We start from the raw sequence: 6,000 nt of genomic DNA on the forward strand, positions 1-6,000 counted from the left end.
AGGCATGACATCACCCCCTGTGAGGGAGGCAATGCCACAGTGGCAACCAGACTCCTGGGATGCAACACATATTATTATGCATCAGGCCAGACTGGAACAGCCAGAGGGCCGGATGTGGCCTGCAGCCCACACCTTGCCCAGGTCAGCTATAGATCATATGGGAGATTCTAGGGCTGCAGCCTATACATCACATGGGAAACAGTGTGGTTGCTGTCTTCAGTGGGATTAACGTGCAGAGTGTCCCAACTCCACTCACAAAGTACGACTTGACATTGGCACTGGCCAGCGTTAGGATGTAATCCTTAGGTCATGTTCACACATTCAGTATTTGCTCAGTATTTTATATTAGCATTTGTAAGCCAAAATCAGGAGTGGAACAATAACAGGAAAAGTACAAATGAAACACATCACTACGTCTGCATTTTTCACCCACTAAAGATTTTGGCTTACAAATACTGATGTGAAATACTGATCAAATACTGAACTTGTGAACGTGGCCTTAATTTCAAGCACCACAGCATTTCGTAGTGAACTCTGCATATAAAATATTAGGCTATTGGAATTTTAGTGCTATAAGTGTGCAATGTGTTCTTGAGCTCTATATAAGTGAGCTTAGTTCTGCTTCCCTCCATTTACAGTCACACTATGCTTGATTGAACAGAGTAATAATCAGTAGAGCATCTCAGCATGATTTCTGCAAAACTGTTTTTCCACATATACAGAAACAGCCTGCGAGTTTCCCAGCTAATGAATATACCTTCAGGCTGTGTGCACACGTCCGGAATTCATGCGGATTTTATGCGTTTTTGCCGCGAAAATGCTGCGAAAACTCTGCAATAACGCATAAAATAAGCAACCCATTGAGTTCAATGGCATTCCGCACATGCTGTGCTAATGCAGCGTATTTTTCCATGGTGGAATCGCATCGCTGAAAAATATGCAGCAGGCTCATTCTTTGTGCGGAATCGCAGGAATTCCGCACACATAGGAATGCATTGTTCCGCTTACTTTCCGCATGTGGCTATGCCCACCATGCGCAAAGTAAGCGGAAAATGTGCGGATGGTACCCACGGCCTGGAGGAGAGGAGATTCTCCTCCAGGCTCTGGGTACCATATCCCAGTTAAAAAAAGAATTAAAATAAAAAATCGTGATATTCTCACCTTCCTGCGTCCCCCGCAGCGTTCCCAGGCTTCAAGCGATGTTCCCGCCAACTCCCGTTCCCAGCGATGCCTTGCGACAATGACCTTTGATGACGTAGCGGTCTCGCGAGACTGCTACATCATCAAAGGTTATTGTTGCAAGGCATCGCTGGGAACGCGACTCGCCAGGACCATCGCTGAGGCCTGAGGACGCTGCTTGGGACGCCGGAAGGTGAGAATATCACGATTTTTTATTTTTTTTATTATTTTAAACTTTATATCTTTTTACTACTGATGCTGCATAGGCAGCCTCAATAGTAAAAAGTTGGTCACACTTGTCAAACACTATGTTAGAGAAGTGTGAGCAACCTGTCAATCAGTTTTCCAAATGATGCTACATATCGCTTGGAAAACACTAGTATTCTGCAAGCTAATTACGCTTGCAAAATGCTAGTTTTTTGCGGGAAATTACGCATGCAGATTTCTCGCGTATTTCTCGAGGCAGGGAGTTGCAGAATTGCCACAGAAATTTCCACGGCAATTCCGCAACGTGTGCACATGGCCTCAATATAGTGCCCTAACCAAAAAGCTTTCCATATCCAAGCAAGAGAATGTCCACTTACCCATCTAGTTTGTCCTAGCTGGGGAACGCCCTATAATGAAGTGACCCAGTAATAGTGCAGAGCTCTCAAACGTCCCAGATTCACCAGTACCACATCACAGCTTCCCTCCCTACTTCTATAATTACTTACCTCTTCAAAGCTCCTCGGGGGTGGGGCTGCTGTTTGTTCAGTGCACAAATTAAGTTGTATTCCACAATGACAGAAGAAAATGATGGATGGCACTCACCAATACGGTTTCAACTTGCTTTATTGAACGATGTGCGGCTCAGGCATGGGAGACATGTGCAAGGTACGGACTACAGCTGTTTGCACTTCAGCGGACCCGTTGAAGCAGCTGTAGTCTGTACCTTGCACATGTTTTCAGTGAAAAGTTGAAAGCTTTTTGGTGAGTGCCAACCATCATTTTCTTCAGTCATTGTCTGCATGTTTTTTCCATAAGGATTGAGCACCTGCATCAGTGTTTTTGGAGTCTGGATGGCATTCATGATTTAGTGTGGTTAGCCTCATATGATCATTTTGAGGTAAAGGCGGAGTGCCAAACACTTTTCTGTTGTGAACTCATTTTCTGGTTTACCTCTGGCTTCTGGTGAGGGTGGTGGAGCTGGATGTGTTGACAGAGGAGTCATGAGTTCTCCATCTGGGCTCCCTCTAGTGGTAACAGTAGGTAATGAAGCTGACCTAAATGGCAGAGACCTGCCACCTGAGGAGGAGGACTATAAGTGGACATCAGGATTTAAGACAGCCGACTCCCTAATTTTGTGCTGGTGATTTTTTCCTGCCCTGAGGTTCTGGTTTCCAGTTCTGTTCCTGCCTTCTCAAGCTCTGTGTGCTCTGCTATTTTTTCACATGAGATTTGGTCTGTTTACTCAGTTTTTATGGTAAGCCAACCCCTGCTGGGGCTGTGCTGAATTTCCATTCTTATGTCTCTGTTTATGCCAGTTTGCGTTTTTTCCCTGATCAGATTGGTCTCTTTTTGCTCTGTCTTCAGAATATACCAGAGTGCTGATATAGGGAATTGTGTTATGATGAGTCACCGAAGGAGGAAAAAACAAAATACCAGCTAAGTCCAGAAAAACCAGAGAGGTTGGCAGCTATCGAATTGCAGACCCCTGAACCTATCCACAACAACTAGCAGTAGCCGTGGGGGGTTCCTACGGTGCCCTAGACCCCTCGATCACAGCCGGAGAACTATATAGCCTAAAGACAGAAAGGGGAAAAACTAAATTGCCCCAGAGCAGACCCCAAAGCAATAGGCAGCCCCCAACATATAATGACGGTGAAGCAAGATGAAAACACTAACACAGATAGAAAGATAGGTTGAGCAAATGATGGGGCCCAAGCTAACTACATAGGACAGGATAGGAAAGCTGCTGTCTGCCATCCGCAAAAACCCCTATCAAAATGAGCCAACCGACTGATAGGAAAAACAGGCCCTGAAGACGCTAGGCTTCAAAAGACTATATCAGCACTCAGGTATATTCTGAAGACAGAGCAAAAGATCAACAGATCAGAGACAAAAATGGAATTCAGCTCACCCCCGGCCGGGGATGGCAGAACTCCCAAAAAACAAGGCAAAACAAAAACCAAACTGAAGTGTACAAAGCAGAGCAGAAAAACTTAACTTTGAGATGCAGGAATCAGACTGGTCTCCAAGAATCCAGCAGGAAAATCACCAGCCAGGAAGAAGGGCGTCAGCTGCTTTATATCCAGTCCTCAATTCCAGCCACCCAGTCATCATCTAGCTGCCCATGTGTTTGGTAATCAGCCTCACTACCTTCCTTCACCAGAGGAGGGAGTTCATCAGACCTCAATGGTGAAGGGAAAAATGAACTCACAACAGTACCTCCCCCTTGAGGAGGGGTCACCGAACCCTCATCCATGCCACCAGGGCGATCCGGGTGAGCCCGATGAAAGGCACGCACCAATCTTTCGGCATGAATATCAGAGGCAGAGACCCAGGAATTATCCTCCTGACCATAACCCTTCCACTTAACCAAATACTGGAGTCTCCGTCTAGCCAGACGGGAATCCAGTATCTTCTCTACCTCATATTCCATGTTACCTTCAACCAATATAGGGTCAGGAGGTACCACCACAGGAACTACAGGTTCAACAAACCTCTTCAACAAGGACTTATGAAACACATTATGAATTTTAAATGTGACAGGAAGAGCCAACCGAAAAGAGACCGGATTAATAATCTCCAAAATCTTGTAAGGTCCAATAAATCTAGGCTTAAACTTAGGAGAAGCCACCTTCATAGCGATATTTTTTGATGACAACCAAACCATATCACCCACCTTAAACTGGGGACCAACGGTCCTACGCCGGTTGGAAAACCGCTGGGCCTTTTCCTGGGAGAGAGACAACTTATCCACTACTTGGTCCCAGATCTGGTGCATTCTCTCCACCACAGTGTCAACACCTGGGCAGGCAGAAGGCTCCACCTGCCCTGAAGAAAATCGAGGGTGAAAACCAAAGTTACAAAAAAAAGGTGACATCAAAGTGGCAGAACTAGCTCTATTATTTAAAGCAAATTTGGCCAAGGGCAAAAATGAAACCCAATCATCCTGATCGGCAGAAATAAAACATCTCAAATACGACTCCAAAGTCTGGTTTGTTCTCTCCGTCTGCCCATTGGTCTGAGGGTGAAACGCAGAGGAGAAGGAAAACTGAATTCCCAGCTTGGAACAGAAAGTCCTCCAAAATCTAGACGCAAACTGAACTCCTCTGTCAGATACAATGTTCTCAGGAATCCCGTGCAAGCGAACCACCTGTTGCAAAAACAAGGGCACCAACTCAGAGGAAGATGGCAACTTAGGGAGTGGTACAAGATGGACCATCTTAGAGAATCTATCACAAATCACCCAAATAACAGTCATTCTCTGAGAGACAGGCATATCAGAGATAAAATCCATTGAAATATGGGTCCATGGCCTCCTGGGCACCGGCAAAGGCATCAACAAGCCACTAGAGCGAGAACAAGGTTTAGACCGGGAGCAAGTCCCACAGGACTGCACAAAATTCCTGACATCATGAGACAAGGTGGGCCACCAAAAAGACCGACTCACCAGATCTCTAGTACCAAAAATACCTGGATGACCAGCCAATGCAGAGCAATGAACTTCAGACATCACTCTCTTCCTCCACTGGTCAGGAACATACAACTTTCCACTGGGACAACGCTCAGGTTTGTCCTCCTGAAACTCTTCCAGAGCACGTCTCAAATCGGGCGAGATGGCAGAAAGAACTACCCCCTCGCCTAAGATGGTAGCAGGCTTAGTCACAACAGGAGAATCAGCAAGGAAACTCCTAGAGAGGGCGTCTGCCTGGACATTCTTAGTGCCCGGAAGAAAAGAGACCACAAAATCAAAACGTGTGAAAAACAAGGCCCACCTAGCCTGTCTAGGATTCAAGCGCTTGGCCGACTCCATGTAAATCAAATTCTTGTGGTCAGTAAGGACCACGAATTGGTGTTTGGCTCCCTCCAACCAATGTCTCCACACCTCAAATGCCCATTTCATGGCCAACAGTTCCCGATTCCCCACATCATAGTTACGTTCGGATGGGGAGAACTTTCGGGAAAAGAAAGCACAAGGATTCATTTTAGATGTTACAGGATCTTTTTGGGACAACACTGGTCCTGCACCAATCTCAGAAGCGTCCACCTCCGCCTGAAACGGGAGTGAGACATCAGGTTGCCGCAAAACCGGAGCAGAAGTGAATCTTCGCTTCAGCTCCTGAAAGGAAGAAACAGCCTCTGGAGACCAATTCAGCACATCAGCACCCTTCCTAGTCAAATCCGTCAATGGCTTGGCAATACCAGAAAAATTAGCTATAAATTTCCAATAAAAATTAGCAAAACCCAAAAACTTCTGGAGGGCCTTCAAAGAAGTGGGCTGAACCCAATCATAAATGGCCTGTACCTTGGCCGGGTCCATTTCAATAGTTGACGGAGACAAAATAAATCCCAAAAATGAAATCCTCTGTACCCCAAAAAGGCATTTCGATCCCTTGACATACAGGGAATTCTCCCTCAAAATCCGGAACACAGTCTGAACATATTCCACATGAGAGTCCCAATTCTTGGAGAAGATCAAAATATCATCCAGATAGATAATCAAAAATTTATCCACAAAGTCTCGGAATATATTGTTCATGAAGCACTGGAAGACAGAAGGGGTATTAGTGAGCCCAAAAGGCATCACCAGGTACTCAAAATGTCCCTCAGGAGTAT

Source organism: Dendrobates tinctorius, unplaced genomic scaffold, assembly GCF_039654945.1.
Source record: "Dendrobates tinctorius isolate UK_male_01 unplaced genomic scaffold, ASM3965494v1 ptg000199l, whole genome shotgun sequence".
NCBI classification, from domain to species: Eukaryota; Metazoa; Chordata; class Amphibia; order Anura; family Dendrobatidae; genus Dendrobates; species Dendrobates tinctorius.